We start from the raw sequence: 24015 nt of genomic DNA, 5'->3' as shown, positions 1-24015 counted from the left end.
CCGTAGCCACGCTCCTTCAGGATGTGACCATGCACTTTTTTTTCCCGCACGCCTTAGGCGCGCAAATACATTTTTCTAGGTGTTTGTATGTGTGTGTGTGTTGGGGGGGGGCGCCGTTCTTCAACTTGCCCTGGGCTCCAAAGATCCTAGTTACGCCACTGGTTGACAGGGTTGAAAAGTCGACATTCAAATGGTCAACACATAATTATTAAGTCACGGTTGACCTAATGTCCATGTCAACCTATTGACTGTTGACCTTTTTATTATTGATCTATCATCCGGACACCGAGTGCTTCTGTGCAGAGCTGATGTATCATTGGTCATACAATAATGTGCTAGGTGTTTGCAGCACTCCAACAGAATACAGATTTTTGGTATTGTACGGTGTCGTTCCTATGACTTCTGTTTTGGTCACCATATTTCCCTATTGTCAGTCTGTATTGTCAACTAGTCACCTGCAAAATTGTTTCATTGACATTAATGTTCGTCAGCACAGTTGTACTGTACAGCATTTGGTCAGGAGAGAGTTCAACCAGCAAAGCGAAAAATATGCTAATCAGTCAGATGTCAGATAGTATTCTAATCAACCCACAGAGTATGCTAATTCCTCTGCTGGGCGGGGCTCTGTAACGGTACTGCCGGCCCGCCTGGTGTCAATCTGTGCTCTCTGCACTCTTCTCATATAGGGAGCACTGAAAGCACCGATGTAGATCATGGGGGTCAACAGTAGAAATAGTGATATCATAGCAACACAGTCTCAGCTTCAAGATCTGCATGAGATCCTATTTAAGGAGCATACACACGGTCAGATGTGTCAGATGAACGATTGAACGATTTAAACAATTGAACGATTTGACCAACGATTTGAACGATTTGAATTACGAACGATTTTTGACTGCATTTAAATGACTGAAATCGTCCAAACCTGACTGCAAACACATCAGATGTCAGATACCATTATCTGACCATCGGGAACGCGCATCGTTCACCGTTCAAACATGTCAGATATGTCAGATTTTCCTTCAGATATGAACGATTGAACGATTTTTTAAATCGCTATCTTTCAGATCTGAAGAAAAATCTGACCGTGTGTATGCACCATAAGACGCATTCCTGAATATGTGGGAGGAGCTTCAGCTTGTAATGGAGTGGGGAGGTCATGCTTTACTTTGTAACAGAGCTGTAGTAGAATAATGTCAGGGTAACACTGGGTAGTTTACCTCCATGGTTCATGCATGAACATTTCAATTTTGGGATTCGGTGGTCATATAAATGAGCAATAATGTTAAATATAAGTTTTATTAAAAAAAAATTATAATTAAGCTCTGATCATGAAGGAATATTTTTTCCTAGGCTCAAGAGGCTTCCTGTCTCAAAGTCTATTAAAAGTAGGGATGTGCAGGCCTCGGATTAGTTCGGATTTTCCCGCCAAATTCAGATTTTTCCCGCCAAAAGTCAGGTCTCAGAAAGAGGCAAAACATCATCTTTCATGGACAAATATCATCTTTCATGGACTTTTGTCCAGGAATGATGATGTTTGTCCATGAAAGATGGCGGTTGCGGGGAGGGGGAGGTAAGGTTTAGGCACTAGGGGGGAGGGTTAGGGTAGAGAGAGGGGGATGCCAGCGTCGGGATTTTGAACGCCGGCATCCCGTACCCATCCCGGACGCCCACTGCTGCATTCTCATCCGCGCAACGACGTGCAACGGCGTAAACATTGGTACCATCAACGCACATTGGGCAGTCATGCAACATGTAAGGTAGGTCTGACCAGCCACAAACACTGCAGCTCTCCTGACACGCAGAGAGCTCTCATTCTGCTCAGGAGAAGGCAAGGGCTAGTTTATGCACACCCATGAAACGGCGTTTAAACGGTCAGACACGCCTGTGATCTTCTAAACCCCCCCCCGTTACCACCCCCAAATGCTGACTACCTGTCACTCACTTTGCGAATGGTTCCTCTGTACGAACATAATTGTACTGCAATCGCTGCCCATGTGCAATGCAGCGTTCATGCATGCGCAATAGCAAACAATCGCTCGTTCTGCGAAAATATCCACATTGCGTCCATCTCTTTCTCATGACAGCTCCATCTAAGCTATGCAGTTTGAAAATAAAAGCATCAATAGCTTAATCCAGGCTTGCCGACTTTCTGGCTGCCCCTCCCGGGAGGGAGCGGCCAGATGGGCATGACAGGGGGGCGTGGCCAGCTCAAGGAGGCGGGACCGGCTGTGCTGTGAGTATTTGTGGGCGGGGTGGGGGCGGAGCCATGCAATCACATCATTTTGGCCCCGCCCCTGCTACACAATGCCGATATTACAGGCATTGTGAAGCAGGGGGCAGAGCCAAAATGACGCGATTCAGTGTGAATCGCGTCACCGAGCCCCCGCTGCGGGGGATTCAGAGGTAATTGCGGGGGGGGGATAGGAGGGGTGGGCGGCAGCCGGGTGGATTGCCTGCCTTCCCGGGGAGGTCGGGAGCTGGACCCGATTTTCGGTAGGCTCCCGACCAAATCGGGAGGGTAGGCAAGTATGACTTAATCTGAGTATTCTACCTGGGCTTGGTGAAGTGACAATCTGCTGTTCACTGTAGCTATGCATGCTTAATATTTCCTATTGAGTGTAGGATTATCATATTCTCAGACTCCTCAATTTAGAGCAAACAGTAGAGCAAATAGCAGATATGGAATACATACGAATTACTGCCGGACACAAGTCCAGCGGTTCAAATCCCGACAGCGGCAGGCCGACACGGCTGAAAATCCAGGTAAGTATCACCTAACCTAACCCTCTCTTAGTGGTGCCTAACCCTAACCTTCCCCCCAGTGCCTAATCCTAATCACCCCTCTAAGTGCCTAAACCTAACCACCCCTTCCTCGCCGCCTAAACCTAATTCCCCTGGGGGGGTGCCTAACCCTAAGTCCCCCCCGGGGGTGCCTAACCCTAACCCTCACTCTCCTTAGCCTAACCCTAACCTCCCGGGGGGTGCCTAACCCTAAATCCCCCCGGGTGCCCTAAACCTAACCCCCCCCCCCGCGGCTGTCTGCAGCTGCGCGCGGCATCACTTCGATCGGGGTGCCGGTATCCCGGCGTCGGTAAAATGACAGGAGTCTGTCATTTAACCCTCGCCGGGATAAAGCAGTCGGGAAGCCGGCTGTCCGGGCTTACGTCCGCCGGCTTCCCGATTGCATACCACAGATATTCCTGTCCATAGGAGAAAATGACCACTGACGAGCAGCAAAGAAACGCATCCAAAGAAATATAAAATATGCCAAGAAACTTTTACTCATGAAAACAGAAAGGCCGCAGTCTCACTTGTGCGCATCAGGTGCTAACGCCGAGTCTTCACACTCACAGATTAACAGGTGACGCAATAAAAGATGTTTGCCATCTCGCTGCGGCACAGGAAATAGTGCGCGAGGGGTGATGGAAAGATCTTAGCCAGGGAAGAGCTACTATAGATTTTTTGTTTACCATCCCTCTGATCAATAGAGATAGACGAGCTGCTTCATCGCTTATCACACGCGCCGCAGACGCCATCAGAACGGATTGATTTTACTTAGAAACTGAAATGTTCTCCTAATTGGACAATCTCCGAAAACCCAATACAACTAATGAGGGTTTGTGAGTGCGTTCTGCTTACAGAAATCTGTCACTATAGTACTCTTAGGGGTAGATTTACTAAAACTTCAAAAAATGAAAAGTGGGTGTTGCCCCATAGCAGTACCCGGATTAAAGATCGACGGTGTCTAGTCATACTTGCCTACCCTCCCGAAGAGCCTCCCGAAAATTTGGTGTAGTTCCCGACCCCCCAGAAGAGAGGGCAAGTCTCCCGGCCGGCGTAGCCCACCTGCACCCCCCACCGCCTGCGTCCACTCCTCCGCCCGCCGGCATTCGCTCTTACCTGGTCAAAGTGGCTGGTTCGGGGGAACTGATGACGTGATTCATGCTGAATTGTGTCATCCTGGCCCCGCCCCTAGCGACACAATGCCGGTAATCTTCGCATTGTGTAGCAGAGGTAGCGCCACATTCACGTGGCCATGCCCCCATCACGCCCTCAAAATAGAGTCACGCCCCTTTCTCCCCCACTGCTGTGCCGAGGTGGCTGCCTCCTCCCGGAAGAGGCAGCCAGATTGTCGGCAAACCTGTGTCCTATAGACACTCAATAGGTTGATACCAGATGGTCAACAGGGACAAAAGTTCGACTGACAAATTGTCGACAGTGCAAAAGGTCGACATGGACAAATGGTTGATATATAAATGATCGACACAAAAATGATCTACATGTGTTTTTTTTCAATATATTTGGGGTCAGGGATGGGCACTTGACAGAAGATTAGGGTTAATCTGCAGAAGGGTACGGTTAAACATTAGGGGGAGGGTTAGGTTTAGGCACTTTGTGGAGGGTGAGGGTTAGACACCAGGGGGAGGATTAGGCTTAGGCACTAGAAGGAGGGTTAGGGTGAAGATTAGACTTAAATTAAAAAAAAAATGCATGTCGACCATTTGTCCATATCGTCATTTTGCACATGTCGACCATTTGCATTGCCGACTGTATGAGTCGACCATTTGCACATGTCGACCTATTGTCTGTCTTCCATCTGTTGTCAATCTTTTGAGTGTCTATCTAGACACTGTCGATCTTCTATACCACACCCCCCTATAGAAGCAATCAGATTCTGTCTATCATAGGATGCAATAGAGAAACGATAGCTCTAATCTGATTGGTTGCTATGGGGAACATCACAACTTTTAATTTTCAGAAGTTTTACTAAATCTACCCCTTACTATTCCAGGGCCTCCTACTTTATGGATTACAAGAACTTTCAGATGTTCTCTCACGTAGGGTTTTCATATGTTAATGCTTTCCCAAGGTAGTCCCATTTTTCTTTTACCTGAACGGCAGTTTCAGTTTTTGCCAAAAAGAACGTACACATTCACCAGAGACAGAACAGCCGCAATGGCACGCGTTCAGCGACTACAAGGCTGGGAGAAGAGTGGGATGCGGTTAACATACCGCCGCTCGTTGGAATCTGGACGCTGGAAGTTCGACCAGGAACTAAAGATAGGCGCATAAATCCCTATGCCTATCTTTAGCCCCACGGCGAAATCTAGATGCCCGGATTCCCGAACTAAGGTAAGCCGGGGCCTTCTATCTGATATCCACGGGGGAAAAAGGTTTAGGCACTCCCGGTTAGGGTTAGGCTAGGGCATGGGGGGTGTTAGGGCTAGGCACCACTAGGGGCAGGGGCATATCTATAATGGGTACACCCTGCACCCATAGTATTACTTACCTCTCCGGAGTCCCACGTCGGCGCTGGCGTCCGGCGCTGTAAAATGACTGGAAAATGGCCGCGGCGCCCATTTTCTCGTCGTTTGCGCATGTGCAGTACAGGGAAAATGGCCGCTGCGGCGATTTTCCCGGTGACCTGTGCATACACTATAGACACTGGGCACACTCTAGTGCCCAGAGTCTATATCTCCGGCGCTGGCCACGCACAGCTCAGTGCACTGCCGGCCGCCGGGCGGAGAGCAGGGGGCACGTGTCGGAGACTGCACACGGGCCCCCCCTCTCTAGAAACGCCCTTGATGGGGGGTAGGTTAGGGTTGCCCCCTTAGGTTTAGGGTGCGGGAAGGGGGAGTTAGGGTTAGGCACCACTGGAGGGAGGTTAGAGTTAGCCACCACTAAGGGAGGGTTAGTGGGGGGAGAGGGGAGGGTTAGGGTACTTCCCTGCCCTAGTCGGGATCTTCACTGTTCGTGCTTCTGGCGTGGGTATTTGGTCCGCCGGGAATAGATCCAGCAGCATTACATTCCGATTCACTTGTAACCCCATGCAACGGCGATAGGTCCCTGTTAACTATCCTAACGGCTTTGTTATGCATGCACATGTGCATATTAACAGAGGAAAGGGCCCGTGTGCAGTCTCTGTCCTGGGCCCCCTCCTCTCTGCCCGGCTGCTTGCAGCGTACTGAGGGCCTGATTCAGACCCGCTCGCGAGCGCTGAGCGCTCGCAAGCGGGTCGATATTGGGCAAGTGCGTATGCACACGACGGAGGCTGCTCTTATTTTCAGAGGGACGGCCCTGATTCAGAGTGAGCGCTCTGTCAGAGCGTCCGGCTCTGAATCAGGGCCTGAGTGCACCAGACTCTGGGCACTAGAGTAAACACTAGTGCTCTGCCGGAGTCTACTGCAAATGCGCAGGTCACCTGGAAAATGGCACGGCAGACATTTTCCCGGTGATATTCTCACTGCGTCTGCGCAAAACTGCCGGGAAAATGGCAGCGGCGGCCTTTTATAGGCGATTTGTAGAGCAATGGTACCGCCGGCGAGGGACTCCGAAGAGGTATTTAATAAATGGGTGCAGCCATTATAGATATGCCCCTGGCCTGCGGGAAGATAGATTGCATTGCTGGGCCCCCTCTCCACTCTTTTCTATGGCGCCTATCAGTGTAATGTTCCCCCTATGCTGCACCTTCCATGTCTAATAGTTGGTAGTTGCTCTCCGCGTGACTCCAGTGCCTGCTGTAAGCAGAATGCTGGGTCACTGTAGATAGACAGATAAAGGATTCCGGGCACAGGGCCTGATTTCAGCTTGGATTACAATTGCAAACATCAGCGCAACCAAGCAATTTTTATCCTACGCGCATGCAGAGTTGCGCATGTGTGTGATTGCGCTATGATTGCATTGCGATGACACTTGCAAGCCAGTAAACACCCAGAAATGATTGACAGCTAGCAAGGGTTTGGGGGAGGTGACGGGGTAGATCTTAAAAACGGGCGCCCATAATTTAGCCAGTGCAATCACCCTGCAGCACAAGAGCTCTCTGTGGCCCTGATTCAGAGCCGGACGCTCTGACCAGAGCGCTCACTCTGAATCAGGGCCCTCCTCCATTAAAATGGAGCGTCCTCCTGAACGCTCGTATAGCTGTGGGTCACCACCCATCTTGACCATCGCGACCATCGGACTTGCGACGGAAACCCTGCGGTAGGGTTTCCCAGCCACAAGCCCTGGAGTGATTTTGGCTCTATCAGAGCCAAAATCACTCCCACTGACATCACTAGTGATGTCAGTTGGGCCGGCTTCAGACGGTAGGCGTTCCCATGGGAACGCCTCCGTCTGGCAGGCACGCCCCCGGCACGCCCACCAAAGGGGGCGTGCTGTCAGTCACCATCGACAGCACGCCCCCTTTGGTGCGAGACCCCGAGCGACGGATTCCCTGTCGCTCGCCGGGTCTCGCGCATGCGCACGACGGAGCTCCCTCTTGCGAGCGTACTGCCGCTTGCGAGTGGGAGCGACGGAGCGACCCACTTGCGAGCGTACTGCTGCTTGCGAGTGGGTCTGAATGACCCCCTGTGTGTGCAGACACTCCCAGAATTAGAGACAGGTCAAACTAGCCGCAAGTTGTCGATGGTGGGCGATGTCCCCGATGTGTGCGATGGTCCGCCATGTGTGCTCGCAGAAGAGAAGGCAGCAGTGGGCGTGTCTATGCACGGATAAGGCTGTGGCTGCATCTGCATATATAAGCAAACTGCGTTCCGTCAGGATTCGCAGATGCAATTTTGCTATCCGGATATCTCCGATACCTGCTGCGATCCCTCCATTTCCGATTGCAACCCAAAGCGAAGCATTCTGCTGCTGTTCCGGCCCCCCGGCGGTGATGTAGCGGTCTCTGACCATAACGCCTAGCCTTATGGGGTGCTTGCGCTAGTAAACAGGTGCGATGAGAGATCAGCTGCAGTGGGGATATTGATCATCAGTCCTCCTTGAAACACAGGTTATAATTGGCAAGTTTATTAATAAAATGTGGGTATTGCCAAAGACACTTAAGCTGCCCACAAACATAGCGATATTTTACACGATGTGGCCGATTTCGACAAATCGTGTAACATATGCCCAAATCGTGAGTAAATCGTGAGTCCCCACTCACGATCACGATGCGATGCGTGTCCCCGCAGGTCGCACATCGCATCTTCAGATCTGCCGTGCTGTAGGGCAGATTTGCCAATCTGGGACACAGTGCACTTGATTCAAGATAGATATTAAGTCAGATTGGACATTTTTTACTCCAAATCGTGACCACGACTGCCGGGGAGCTGCCTGGGGAGAGTTCTCGGGAAATCGTGCCTCAGGTCGGATCGTGAGCACATCGCTATGTGTGTGGGCACCTTAAGATATGCTCTAACACATCTCTTGTTCTGTATGCTACTCTGAGGACTTCATTCAGAGTCGGTCGAAGCGGCCGCACGGTCGTATGCAGGCGATGTTCGCTTAACTGCACATGCGTACAGTTCGCAATGCGCGTGCGCAAACTAGCGGCTACTTATGTGAACGGCGTTTTAAGGGAGTGCATAATTAACAAAGTAGTGTCATGGCACACGTGACAGGGGAGGTTTTACACTGACATGATCGTAGAGCTTAAGAGAGGGTATGGTCAACCTTTAGCTCTACGATCAGTTCCGATGGTTTATGATGCTCTCGATTAATCCTTATGTAGCCGGAGATGACTTGTTATGCGTACGAGATGTGGGCGTATTTTTAGCGAACCGACCGCATACACCCCTTGGTCGGCCAGCTAACGATCCGACCTTAGGGACGCAACATGCGTGTGCATCATTTGCATATCTGGCCCCTTTTTCTATACGACCGTGTGGCCGCAACGACCGACTCTGAATGAAGTCCTGAGTATCTGTGCTTGTACTGGGGAGAAATGTGTCATGAAGCAGGATTTTTGACAGTTGTGAAACCACCGCACATACTGTAACCAGTAATTAGGGATGGTGCAGATATTAGGGGGGCACTAATATTAATATCTCTAAGGGGGCACTATTATTGATTATTAACTATACAAAGTCAATATTAATCTTTATTAACTATACAGTGGCACAATGCATAGGTAGGAGTACCAGAAGGGGCCCATGGGGACGGACATTTCTAGATGCTGACCAGGACCTATACTAAGTAGCAGGGTCCATTAATTAAAGGGAGGGAGGGGGCTTTTTAAAAAAATTTATTTTATATTTATTTTCACTATTGCATACCTCCCAACTGTCCCGCTTCCAGCGGGACAGTCCCATTTTTTTGGGACTGTCCCGCTGTCCCGCCCGCGGGCCGCAGTGTCCCGCGGTGGGGGGGAAGTTGGGGAAAGCACAAACCGCTGCCCTGCATAGCAGAGCAGCGTTTGTGCAGGAGGAGAACAGATGCCGTGCGCATGCGCACGGCATCTGTTCTCTTCTGTGGGGGCTGCCCAGCATCTCGGAGAGTGCTGGGCCTGCCCCCAAAGTGACGAAAACGGGGGAAGCCACGAGGCTCCGCCCCGTTTTCAATTGAACCTGCCCATTTTTCATGAAGCCACGCCCCCTTTCCGCAGCGTCCCTCCTATTGAGAGGCAAGATTGCTGAAACCGCATTTTGTCTTTCGTTTTTTTTCCAGAGTACCAGCATAAAATAATTTATCCTGCATCCCTCGGGGAATGCTGCCATCCAAAGAGGGGGCACTACTGAACCATGGAACTGGAAACAAACAAAGTCCTGGCGCTTTCAGTACATGGAATAAGGATATACGATAATGGTAATACATACAGGATACATGCGTCTTGGCGACATTTGAACCCAGGAATGCTGACACCGGGAGATGGACAAATATGAAATGCGACTGATACTGAAAGCATTTCACGGACGCCGGCAGCTGGATTGTAAACGTGATGGATAATCACCATGGTTACGGTTGTAGTGCTGGCACCAGGGCCGGTGCTACCATTAGGCAACCTTAGGCAGGCGCCTAATGGCGCCGGCCACTGGAGGGCGCCGCTGAGTCCACTAAAAAATAAATGAATGGCTTAATTCATGGCTGAGTGGCATAATATGAGATATGGTAAGAACTTACCCTTGTTATCTCTATTTCTACGAAGTCCATAGGGTTCCACAGGATACCTTGGGGTATAGGTGTGACGTCAGTCGCAGGGCACCAAAGAGTTAAGCTTTCAGCCTCCCAGGATGCACTAGGTCCCCCTCCTATACCCCGCCCCCGGGCCAAGGCACCTCAGGTTAGTTACCAAGCCATAGGCCGGAGGAGGAGAAGGAAGAGAGAGAACAAAGATCTGGACACATACAAGAATCACATTCTCACCAGAGGGAGACGGAAAACCGGTGACCAGAGCAAAGCCCATCTGCAGCACAGGTGCGACAGGGCGGGAGTCCTGTGGAACCCTATGGACTTCGTAGAAATAGAGATAACAAGGGTAAGTTCTAACCATATCTCATATTTTCTACTTCAGGGTCCATAGGGTATCCACAGGATACCTTGGGGATGTCCCAAAGCAGTATCCTTTAAGGGTGGGGACGCTCCTGTGCAGAAAGGAGAATCCGCCGCCCGAAGGAAGCATCCTGAGAGGCGAAGGTGTCAAACCTGTAATACCTCACGAAGGTATGGACAGAGGACCACGTAGCAGCCTTGCAGATCTGAACTGCCGAGGCACCACGTCGAGCTGCCCACGAAGGACCCACAGACCTAGTGGAATGAGCCTTCAGAGAAGGAGGTCTTCATGAAGATAAGCTTCAGAAATAGCCATACGGATCCAGGCTGCCAAAGTTTGCTTTGAAGCAGGCCAACCCTTTTTACGGAAGCCATAGAGGACAAACAAAGCGTCCGACTTCCTAAACGAAGAAGTGCGGTCAACATAAGTCCTTAAGGCCCGCACAACATCCAAAGAGGCCTCACCCACGGAAAGACCCAGTGAGTTAAAGGCCGGAACAACTATTTCCTCGTTAACATGAAACTGGGAAACAACTTTGGGAAGAAACTCGGGCCGAGTGCGGAGCACTGCCCTGTTCCCATGAAAAACCAAGAAAGGGGGTCTACAAGAAAGAGCCCCTAACTCAGAAACACGTCTGGCCGAAGCAATGGCCAGAAGGAAAACAGTCTTAGCTGTTAGCCATTTAAGATCCACTGAGCCCAGTGGTTCAAACGGCGGTCCTTGGAGAGCCCTCAGGACCACAGCCAAATCCCAAGGCGCCACAGGTGGAACAAAGGGCGGCTGAATGCGGAGAACACCCTGCATAAAGGTGCGCACATCCGGGATTGTAGCAATCCTACGGTGAAACCAGACAGATAGGGCCGAAACCTGTACCTTCAAAGAAGCAAGGCGAAGCCCATGATCTAGTCCCGCTTGAGGGAAGGCGAGAATCCGAGACAGACGAAACTCCCGCGGTGCATAACCTCTCGGTCGACACCACTGGAAGAACGTATGCCACACGCGATGGTATATCCTCGCGGAAGACGGTTTCCGAGCTCGTAACATGGTACGCACCACAGAGCTGGAAAACCCCCGGGACCTCAGCATGGCCGTCTCAACAGCCACGCCGTCAAAGACAGCCGAGTCAGGTCCGGGTGAAGGCAAGGACCCTGAGACAGAAGGTCCGGTCGTAGCGGCAACCGCAGAGGACTGTCCACGGACAGACCCTGAAGGTCTGAGAACCAGTGCCTTCTGGGCCACGCGGGAGCTATCAACAGGAGCATCCCTCCTTCCTGTTTGAATTTCCGGATTACTCGTGGAAGAAGGGAGACCGGAGGGAACAGGTATGCGAACCGGAACGTCCACCGGACGGACAGAGCATCCATCAGAGACGCCCCTTCGTCTCTTGTGCAAGACCCATACACCGGCAACTTGTTGTTGTGCCGGGACGCCATGAGGTCGATTTCTGGAAGACCCCACCTGTCCACCAGTAGTTGAAAAACGTCCGGGTGCAGGGACCATTCCCCCGGATGAACGTCCTGGCGACTTAGAAAGTCCGCCTCCCAATTTAGCACTCCCGAGATGAAGACCGCTGATATGGCCGGAAGATTGCGCTCCGCCCAAACCAGGATCCGAGAGACCTCTACGAGAGCCGCCCGACTGCGAGTTCCTCCTTGCCTGTTTATGTAGGCCACGGTGGTAGCGTTGTCCGACTGGACCTGCACCAGGCGACCCTGGAGAAACCGCTGTGCCTGCTGGAGAGCATTGAAGACCGCACGGAGTTCCAAGATATTTATTGGAAGCTCCGCTTCTGTCGGCGACCACCTGCCCTGGAACAAGTGTGGACCCGAAACTGCTCCCCAGCCCCGAAGACTGGCGTCCGTTGTCAACAGGACCCAATTTGGAAACCAGAACGGACGTCCCTTGTTGAGGTGGGTCGTCTGTAACCACCACGCAAGGGACAGGCGAACCTCCTGGGTGAGCACAATCGTCTGGGACTTCAGAGACTGAGGCAGCCCATTCCACTTGGACAGGATCAGGTGCTGCAGAGGTCTGGAGTGAAACTGGGCGTATTCCCCCATGTCGAACACCGACACCATGGAGCCCAGTAACCTCATCGCCGAGTGTAAGGACACCCGGCGGCTGTGCAGACAACTGCGCACCCTTGACTGTAAAGCAGAGATCTTGTCCTCCGTCACGAAGATCCTTTGCTGTCCCGAGTCCAATAAGGCTCCAAGATGCAGAATCCTCCGAGACGGGATTAGAGTGGACTTCTGCCAGTTGATTAGCCAGCCATGCCGTTGCAGCAGTGCAATGGTCAGGTCCAAGTGGTGTAACAGGAGCTCTGGAGATCCTGCCACCAATAACAGGTCGTCCAAGTACGGCAACATGCGGACTCCTTGTAGCCGCAGAGAAGCCGCCATGACCGCCATCACCTTGGTGAAAACACGTGGTGCTGTCGCCAGGCCAAAAGGTAACGCCCGAAACTGGAAGTGGTCGCTGCGGATTGCAAACCGAAGGAACTCTTGATGGCGCAAAAGAATAGGGACATGCAGGTAAGCGTCCTGTATGTCCAATGACACCATGTAGTCCCCAGGTTCCAGCGCCAGAATGATGGACCGTAGGGTCTCCATCCGAAACTTCGGGACCTGCAAAGACTTGTTGAGTGCTTTGAGGTTGAGAATCGGACGATATGACCCATTGGGTTTCTGTACCAAAAATAGATTTGAATAGAAACCCTGGCCCCTCTGGGAGAATGGAACAGGCACTATAACTCCAGCCTGGAGCATAGTGTGCAATACCTTCCGCAGCTCCGTAGCCTTGTTCCGGTCTGATGGTAGACCCGTGGTGAAGAATCGAGCCGGGGGTCTGTGCCGGAAGGAGAGGGCGTACCCGTGGGAGACCACCTCCAGAACCCAAGTGTCTGTCGTAGTGAACGACCAACACCGGGAGAACTGCAGCAGGCGGCCTCCCACCCTGGGATCCCCCAAGGGGAGACCCGGACCGTCAGGCCGCAGGCTTGTCATCTGGCTTGGGGGCCGGACGTCTGGTACTCCATGCCTGTTTCCGGGGCTTGACCGATTTCTTAGGGCCAGCCTGTCGAGGAAACGACTGTGGTTTGGGCCTGCCCTGGGCCCTAGATGACCGAAAGGACGATGGTCCAGAACCAGAAGGAGCAGCGGCCGACGGGAGACAAGCAGATTTGGCTGCCGCCAGCGTGGCCACAATCTTATCCAGATCCGGACCGAAGAGAACTTCTCCGGTAAACGGTAACGCTTCCAGACCTTTCTTGGAATCTGCGTCCGCCTTCCAGGATCGCAGCCACAAGGTGCGACGAGCAGCTACCGCTGCTGAAGAAATTATAGACACCCGAGTACTAATGTCTAGAGCCGCCTCGTTGATGTAGGTGGCCGAATCACGGAGATTGCCAATCAACTCCGCCTGTTCGGCCGGACAGTCGGATTCAAAAGAAGCCTCTAATGAATCCGCCTAGCGCTCCATCGCTCTGGCAACCCAGCAAATGGCCATAGCCGGCCGTGCTGCCCCCCCTGCAAGGGAATAAGCGGACTTCAGGCAGATTTCTACCTTGCGGTCCATAGCATCCTTAAGGGAGGACATGGATGGCATCGGCAATGTGGCACTACGGACAAGACGGGTCACGTGAGAATCCACCTGTGGAGGGGATTCCCACTTAGCAAAATAATTATCCGCGAACGGATAAGCCACCGCCAGGCGTCTCTGCGGCTGGTATCTTTTGCCAGGTTGTTTCCACGCCTCCTCTAAATGGTCCACCAACTGACCCGAAAGAGGAAAGACTGTGGCATCGCCCTTCACATCTTTGAAAAAGGCATACTTAGATTTAGCCGCTGGGGGAACTTCGTCCTCAATCACCAAGGCTGTGCGGACCGCCCGAATAAGTCCAGGAATATATACTTTGGACTTAGCATCAGCGTCCTTAGTATGGAGAGGTTCCTGATCGTAAGGATCCAGAATCTCCCCATCATCAGACGTCCCTTCGTCATCCTCATAAGGAGCGGACAGAGACGCCACCGGCCTTTTATGAGGCCGCATCACAGACTCCCCTTGCAACACATCCGACAAGTGCTGTACAGAACTCGTCAGGGAGTTAACCCACGCTGGCTCCTGAGAACCCGGGAGCGGGGAAATAGGGAGACTGTGGGGTACCACCAATTGTCGTGGGAACCCCTGCATGGGTGACGACACCACAGACTGCTGGGACAAACCCATCGGAGTAAACGCGAGCTGCGGAGCTAACTGGCCCACTAAAGCTGTTAACGCCTGAGCGAAACAAGCCCAGGGCGGCTCCTGTACCGGTGCTGTAACCGTAATAGGCCGCGCCATGGACAAACACTGCCGGCAAAGGCCCTCCGCGCTACCCTCCCCCTCCGCTAACGGTACTTTGCACGTGGTACACTGTAGCCAGAGGGGAAAATCACTTTCAGACATGATGGCACCACGTATGTGACCTCTCTCACCAATTAAGTATTAAATAGGCGAGAGACCACCCTGCAGCACCGCACCGCAAGGGTTTTAGCAGAAAGAACAGGGACAGTAATAAAGCTGACAGTTTAGAGAAGAAAAGTTACAGGCAGCGCTAGCACAGTCACATACAATGCAGAGAAATAACAATTCCTGCACTAACAGCGCTGATCACTCAACTACACAGACACAGGGCCTGGTAGGACACAGCGCTGCATACACAGACCTGAGCCACAGCGGAGGAGAGGTATGCGGGGGGACCCAGACCACGATGCTTCCTTCCAGACTTCCAGCAGCGTTCACCATGCGTTGCAGAGAAGATGGCCGCCGAGGAGCAGAGAGAAGCTGGCCTGGGGGAGGAGCGCTGACACAGGACCAGTCAGCACAGTGCAGAGAGGGCTGTGTGCAGCGGGGGAGGTGCCGGCTGTGAGACAGGGAAGGCGCGCTCCCCTGGCATGCATTTAACCCCTGGGACGCCGCAGCGCTACCGCTCTGCTGCGGTCCGCTGTCCCAGGGGGTAGTGGAAAGCGCAGGTTCAGTACCTGGCTCCACGCTGCAGCCAGTCCCCAGGGAGCCCCCTGCCTGGGGACTCAGGACCATGTGACCAGCGGGGACCCACCGCGGGACCCCGCTGCTTACCTTTGTCCCCCTTGGATCCGGCCATGGTCCGGAACATCTGGGGTCACCGCTAGCTGTGACCCCAGATGCTCACCAGCATCCCCGGATCGGTACCGGCGTTCTGGTACCGGCGGGGGTGTAGGGAAGACAGCATGGACGTCAGGACTGACTGTCCATGCTGTACATCCAGATGTGCAGCCACAGCTGCACTGAAGAAAGCTTCAGGGGCTCTTCTAGACCCCACTCCGACAGGTGCACCCGACGCCGGCCGGGCACCAAACTAAACTGAGGTGCCTTGGCCCGGGGGCGGGGTATAGGAGGGGGACCTAGTGCATCCTGGGAGGCTGAAAGCTTAACTCTTTGGTGCCCTGCGACTGACGTCACACCTATACCCCAAGGTATCCTGTGGATACCCTATGGACCCTGAAGTAGAAATAATGAATTTGTGGCACAGCTGTGTGGCGCATTATGAATTTGCGGCAGTTTTATGAGGTACATTATGAGTTTGGCGCTCTGCTGTGTGTAATATTCTTTATAGTATATTATGAATTTGGGACACTGCTGTGCGGCATGTTATTTAACTGAGGAGACTGATGCATGGCATATTATGAATTGTAGGGAGCAAGGGCGGTTGGTGAAATGTTGCCTTGGATGCCCGGAAATCTTGCACCGGCCCTGGCTGGCACACATAATGCTTTCCTTGTCGGCATTCTCAGTTGACAATATATTTACATATCATTCATACAGCACCATTCAAACTCGTTTGACGATTTCTTTTCCCTTCTTGGCAGAGAAATAGAGATGTAAGCGTGGCCTGTGATCACTTGCACATGCTATACAGAGATGAGAGCGTGGCCTGTGATCACTTGCACATGCTATACAGAAATGAAAGCGTGGCCTGTGATCACTTGCACATGCTATACAGAGATGAAATCATGGCCTGTGATCACTTGTGGCACAGCTGTGTGGCGCATTATGAAGTTGCGGCAGTTTTATGAGGTACATTATGAGTTTGGCACTCTGCTGTGTGTAATATTCTATATAGTATATTATATTATGCCATCTCTAGCTGCTGCCTGTATGCATTGTATGCATTGTGATATCACAGTGCAGGCCACAGCCCTATATAAAGGATCCTCAGCTACTGGCAGCCATTTTGTGGCTACAGCCATCTCTAGGTGCTGCCTGTATGCATTGTGATGTCACAGTGCAGGTCACAGCCCTATATAAAGGATCCCCAGCTACTGGCAGCCATTTTGTGGCTACAGCCATCTCTAGGTGCTGCCTGTATGCATTGTGATGTCACAGTGCAGGTCACAGCCCTATATAAAGGATGCCCAGCTACTGGCAGCCATTTTGTGGTGACATTGTGTCCTACATTGATATTCTCTGAGTAGTCCCTGCTTTATTTAAGCGACTTTGGATAGCGACTACTGATAAGGACTTTGGATTACAACTTCTAATAAGGTCCTGAACAGCAACATCTTCAGAAACAGAATCTGAATAACATCTTCAGGTAAGGACTATATAACAAGTTATGACCTGTCACCCTTACCCCTTCAGACACCTCCCTCCATTTTATCTGCAGTTTTTAATTTAGAAACAAAGCATAAAGCGTGACTTAAGATGTGCACACACTTGTGAATGGGTAAACATGTGGGTCTTTGGTCTATTATACCTATTTTTGTACCTTTCAGTCAATTATTCCCATGTCATAATATGTTTTGTGATATATTTTGACTAATCTTCACTATAATCCATTCACCATTTATTTGTCACTTAAATACTTTGTTTATACTATGTTATGTCCAAGTATATTTATATTACGCTTTATTGAAAATTCAATACATTTTCATTAAAAAAAAAAGAAAAGGAAAAAAAAGATGGGTGCACACTTGTCCAAATCCCCTGGTGATCCAGCTCCAGACCAGACTATTGACACAATCCTACCGGAGCCCTGGACATAGATTCAACCAGTGGAGGCTCCAGAGGTGGAGCTGTAGCGCAGTCCAAAATTCAAATAGGGGAGCCCCACCAACTATCCTTCCAACTGCCAGACATCGCCGGCCAGGAGTCACTGGCAGTTGGTGTGGTTCCCCTATATGAAATTTGGATTGCGCTGCAACCGCACCTCTGGAGCCGCCACTGGATTCAACACCCAATATATTTGCAGCAGATCTCAGATTTGCATCTGCTGAAACTATCTACTGAAAGTATTGTGTCACCGTACATACTCTTCCAATCTTTGGCAGACCAGCTGCCACTCACAGGCAAGGACGTGGCTACTGTAGGTGCAGAGAATGGGGCAGCTACGGGGCCCAGGCCACCCTCTCCCTGCACAGAGTTATACACTGCCATCTCCTGAGCAGGGCCAGATTATAGGGAGGGCGACAGGAGCGGTCGTCCCGGGGCCCCCAAACATAGGGCCCCCCTCCCCCACTCTGTCCCGGGCACCATCAGCAGGATTTTTTTTTTTATATTAACCGAGCCGTGGCCTGCGATTAAGCCACGTCCCCTGCATTTGGCACCGTCCCTTATTCTGCTGCTGACCTGCTGCAACTAAAGTAAGCAGCACTAATGTATATACTGTATGTGTATCTGTGTTTCTGAGTCTATGTCTATGTGTGTGTGTATATATATGTACTGTATGTGTGTCTATATATATATAATATGTGTCATATATATATACATATATATATATATATATATATATATATACACAGAAGGTGTAATGGTTAGCATTACTGCCTCACAGCAATAAGGCAATTCCCACCATGGTCCATAACTGTGTGGAGTTTGTATATTCTCCCTGTGCTTGCGTGGGTTTCCTCCGGGTGCTCCGGTTTCCTCCAACATTCCAAAAATATACTGGTAGGTTAATTGGCTCCCAACAAAATTAACCCTAGTGTGTACATTTGTGAGTGTGTGCATGTGGTAGGGAACATAGGGCCTGATTCAGAGCTGGACGCTCTGACCAGAGCGCTCGCTCTGAATCAGGGCCGGCCTAGCTGAAAATGGTGCGGCCTCCTGGCCGCTCGCATAGCTGTGGGTGACCACCCACAGCTTATGCGAGTGTCCATGATGATAGTCGCGATGGTCAAGACCATCGCGACCATAGGTCTAGCGACGAGACCCTTGCGGTAGGGTCTCGTGGCCGCAAGCCCTGGAGTGATTTTGGCTCTATCAGAGTGATGTCAGTGCAGCGCTCGCGAGCGGGTCTGAATGATACCCATAGATTGTAAGCTCCACTGGGGCAGGGACTGATGTGAATGGTCAAATATTCTCTCTGTAAAGTGCTCCGGAATGTGAGTGCGCTATATAAATAACTGGTAATAAATAAATAATAAATAAATATTGTATATAGACAAATACACACATCAGTCAGGCAGCCAGATGTATGTTTGTGTGTATGTATATATATATATATTTATATAAAATATATATTTTTACACATATATATATATATATATGTTAAAAATATATATACGCACATATATACACATATGTGTATATATTATATATGCATGTGTGTATGTATGTAAAAGTTATGTATATATGTATATATATTTATATATACATACACAACTTTTATCGATGGGGCCCCCACACGTTTGTTGCCCAGGGGTCCCCACAGTCCTTAATCCGGCCCTGCTCCTGAGCCCCGGATTTTCCCACCAGAGTCCTACTGCAGGGCACCAGGCGCCTCCGGCTCCGTCTATCCTCACTGACTGATTTATTATTGAATCATAGCCTTTTTGTATCCACATTATATACATATATAGGATTAGGGAGACTATATCATTTTTTTTTTAGAAAATATATATTTTTGTTTATAATACTTACTAAATAATAATCACCATTAATTTAATCCTGCATGTCAACTAAGTAGGCAAATAGTGCAAATATTAGATCATTTAAAATCAAAATGGATAAACTGCAAAATAATTTGCACAGGGGGACCCTGTGGAAATTTTGCTATGGAGCCCCCATAGGTCTTACTACGCCCCTGATTATACTATTTGTCGCTTTGAACCGAATTGGAACAACATATCGTCCGTATCGTCTAGTGTGTAAGCACTTTTCCCCGCCCCCAGCATCGTTCCTCGCATATTCTCATCTGCTATGCAGCTCGGCAGCTGAGAAGTTATCTTTAACGATTTTGATGAAACTGTGAAGTGTATACGCACAACCGGATGACCTCAAGATATATTGATCCAATATTTAGTGTATACAGGAGAAAAGATTAATTGTATACAATCTCCAACATGACATATCGTTCCGTAGTTTGGAGGACTGCGTAGGGTGTACGCGGGTGTACGCACTATATAGTTTGTTCTGGGGATGAAGGGAAATCGTAACGACCATCGCAATGTGTGCACATCATCTAGTGCACAGGTTCTCAAACTCGGTCCTCAGGACCCCAAACAGTGCATGTTTTCCAGATCTCCTCACAGAATCACTAGTGAGATAATTAGCTTCATCTGTGGATCTTTTAAGATGTGTCAGTGAGTATTAAATACACCTGTGCACCTGCTGGGTGACCTGGAAAATGTGACCTGCGTGGGGTCCTGAGGACCAAGTTTGAGAACCACTGGCTAGTGTGTATAGACAACAATGAAGTGTGGATGAGTACAGTGCACAGGCATCTGAAGAGTGATCGGGCTAATGTCAGCTATTGCACTGCAGTTATCAGTACGTCGATACAAGCAATATCGGTGTGATTTCCTGGAAATAATACATGTCATATCCATGAATTATTCCTTTTTATTTTATCCCTCAAATCTGTATTTTTCATTGCCCTAAAGTTTTCACCCCAATTGACTAGTGACACCCACCCCAGTTACATTTTGCAGCTAACGGCTGTTCTGCTATTATGGGAAGTACACATCTCAAAACTTGGGCAGGGCATGCTGTGACTGGTAGTACCACAACCAAGCGAGAGACACAGGTAAGAGAAAGAGGGACTCTGTAGGGGGAACAAGACCGAACTGTGGTCCAGATATGAAATAATAATACATATCCTATGCACGTTGCCGTCTAGATAAGCCTTAAAGAGGACAAGTGCAGAATTATACTAATACATTGATGCTGCATTGGAATTGGCTAGTCTGTCTCTTCTTCCATACAAATGTTATAGTATATTTCATTCTGCAACAGCTGGAGTCACACATTACTACAATGAGTTACAGAACCAGGATCTGTAGTGTGCCGTCGCCTGAATCTCCTGCTCTCAGTGTGATGTGTTATAGCTTAGGGCTGTTATGTAGCTGGGTACAGTGTAGAGCTAGAGTCATACAGAAGGTGATCATAAACTTATCAGTTGATGATAACTCCATGGACAGACAGATTTACATCCAAGCACAGTGATAAAATACCAGGACTATAGCAGGCACCCCTCAGCCCTCTAGTTACACTGATACTAATACAGTGTATAATAATTACCTGGATCCTGTTGTATTAATAGGGCAGTTTCCATCTTATGAACCTCTGCAGTGTAATCTAACAACACCAACATGACGTTATATTCCGTTCTATTAGATGCATGAGTTTATTACACAGCCATTCATTACACTATCCCTGTCTGACGGATCAAGGCGAATGCAAATCTGATACGCTCAGTAATTGCTTACAGAGTCCCTTTCTATTCCCCAGGCTTTTTATTATATATATTATATATATATATTTATATCTGTCTTTCTTGAGTATATCTAGTATATGTCTATTATCTATCTATCTATCTATCTATCTATCTATCTATCTATCTATCTATCTATCTATCTATCTATCTATCTTTCTAATATTTATGCCTGTTTTATATTTTTCTGTTTTATATTTAAGTCTATTATCTATCTATATATCTATCTATCTATCTATCTATCTATCTACCTACCTATCTATCTCATATCTATTATTTATGTATATCTATAATTTGCCTATCTATTTATCTATCTATTTATCTGTCTGTCTATCGAATATAATTCTATCTATCTATCTATCTATCTATCTATCTATCTATCTATCTATCTATCTATCTATCTATCTTTCTAATATTTATGCCTGTTTTATATATTTCTGTTTTATATTTAAGTCTATTATCTATCTATATATCTATCTATCTATCTATCTATCTATCTATCTACCTATCTATCTCATATCTATTATTTATGTATATCTATAATTTGCCTATCTATTTATCTATCTATTTATCTGTCTGTCTATCGAATATAATTCTATCTATCTATCTATCTATCTATCTATCTATCTATCTATCTATCTATCTATCTATCTATCTAATATTTATGTCTTTCTCATATCTATCTATCTATCTATCTATCTATCTATCTATCTATCTATCTATCTATCTATCTATCTAATATTTATGTCTATCTCATATCTATCTATCTATCTATCTATCTATCTATCTATCTATCTATCTATCTATCTATCTAATATTTATGTCTATCTCATATCTATCTATCTATCTATCTATCTATCTATCTATCTATCTATCTATCTATCTATCTAATATTTATGTCTGTCTATCTATCTCATATCTCTATCTATCTATCTATCTATCTATCTATCTATCTATCTATCTATCTATCTATCTATCTATCTATCTCTATCTGATATCTATCTCTCTAATATCTATCTACTATCTATCTAATATCTCTCTCTCTCTCTCTCTATCTATCTATCTATCTATCTATCTATCTATCTATCTATCTATCTATCTATCTATCTATCTAATATTTATGTCTGTCTATCTATCTATCTATCTATCTATCTATCTATCTATCTATCTATCTATCTATCTATCTATCTATCTATCTCATATCTCTATCTATCTATCTATCTATCTATCTATCTATCTATCATATCTATCTATCTATCTATCTATCTATCTATCTATCTATCTATCTATCTATCTATCTATCTATCTATCTATCTATCTATCTATCATTTCTATCTATCTATCTATCTATCTATCTATCTATCTATCTATCTATCTCTATCTCATATCTATCTCTCTAATATCTATCTATCTAATATCTCTCTCTCTCTCTCTCTCTCTCTATCTAATATTTATGTCTATCTATCTCTCTATCTCTCATCTAAAATCTCAGAATAGCTGCACACCACATACACCATGAACACTCCAAGCTACATTCTTTATACTATATAAACAGATAATGTTAGTTCCACATTTTGCAATATATGTTAAACTGACCAACTGCACCAAAGTCTCATATCTATCTATCTATCTATCTATCTATCTATCTATCTATCTATCTATCTATCTATCTATCTATCTATCTAATATGTATCTATCTATCTCATAACTATCTATCTATCTCATATCTATCTATCTATCTATCTATCTATCTATCTCATATCTATCTATCTATCTCATATCTATCTATCTATCTATCTATCTATCTCATATCTATCTATATATCTCATATCTATCTATCTATCTATCTATCTATCTATCTATCTATCTATCTATCTATCTATCTATCTATCTGTCTGTCTGTCTATCTCTATACATCTGCATTAATAATATATGTGTATTCTACATGTTAGGATCTATAGGGGCTTGCATTATCTACAGGTGCCACTCTGCTATCCTCAGTGCTACATAATAATAATAATAATAATACTTTTATTTATATAGCGCTTTTCTCCTAAAGGACTCAAAGTGCTTTACATTTGCCCTTACGATACAAAATACAAAATAAGCTTATGGTACATATCACCATTTGCTTTGCATCTGTGTAACTTTGTCATCTTACTAGCAGAGTCCCTGTCCTTTGCATTGGAAGCCCCTTCCCCAGTCTTCTCTTCCAGATCACAATTCTGAGCTTGGAGAGGAAATAGTTACAGATCCGAGGAAAGTTTGGATGAGACATAAGAGGAGAGATAGAAGTTACCTGTGTATAGTCAGCTGTGTGCCCCTGCTCCTCTCTGGTGCCTGGCTCTCTGTCAGATCACCTCCTCTGTCGGGTAGCCTGTCAGCAATATGTGACTTCTCTCTCTGTACTGCTCCCTTCTCCAGCCTCCCCTATTTATACCCCCCCTGGCCCAATTATGGAAATGTCTGTGATGTAATTCGGGGTACGTCTTCTTATTTTTAACATATAGGTTTGATGTCAGAAGAGAAGCTCTTAAAATAAGATTAACCTTTTCCGCTCCAGATGTGAAAATCATTTTATCCAGTGATATGAAATAGCCAGATTCAGTATTCTGTGGAAATCGCTGTGTAATGTGGTAGCGCCATACAAATAAGCTGTAATAGTAATAATAATAGGCAGCACACGGAGCCACAACAATATCTGTTTCACTGTTTTGCAAAATTGAGATTCAAATTAAAAAAACAAATAATCACTTTAAGAAGACAATTGTTTCCACCCTTTGGCACAAGTACAGTATTAACCAATGGAACGCAGAGTAGAACATTTGTAGATACGTTAGAGATTGTAGTTAGGTTATGATCCTTAAGGGTTACTTGAAACTCTCTCCTTATGCCCACACAGATAGCGATATTTTACACGATTTGGCCGATTTCAACGAATCGTGACGACAGATCTTGTAAAATATGCCAATATCGTGAGGAAATCGTGAGTCCCCAGTCATGATCACGATGTGATGCACGTCCCGCTGGT

The 24015-nt window shown here is 47.7% G+C and overlaps 1 protein-coding gene across 1 annotated transcript in view; it reads right to left on the bottom strand.

Annotated features, from left to right (window-relative positions):
* The window catches only part of TRH (thyrotropin releasing hormone), a 35356-nt gene extending 11978 nt beyond the window's left edge, over window positions 1-23378 (bottom strand). Inside the window, exon 1 of the mRNA XM_088450214.1 lies at window positions 23284-23378. The gene's annotated coding sequence lies outside the window, so the exon portion shown is untranslated. The remainder of the gene's footprint in view (window positions 1-23283) is intronic.
* Window positions 23379-24015: the final 637 nt, after the last annotated feature.

The sequence above is a fragment of the Taudactylus pleione genome, unplaced genomic scaffold (genome assembly GCF_031769625.1).
Source record: "Taudactylus pleione unplaced genomic scaffold, aTauple2 ptg000512l, whole genome shotgun sequence".
Classification (NCBI taxonomy): domain Eukaryota; kingdom Metazoa; phylum Chordata; class Amphibia; order Anura; family Myobatrachidae; genus Taudactylus; species Taudactylus pleione.
The sequence above is the reverse complement of the archived record's forward strand: the minus strand, read 5'-3'. Positions and strand labels throughout refer to the sequence as shown.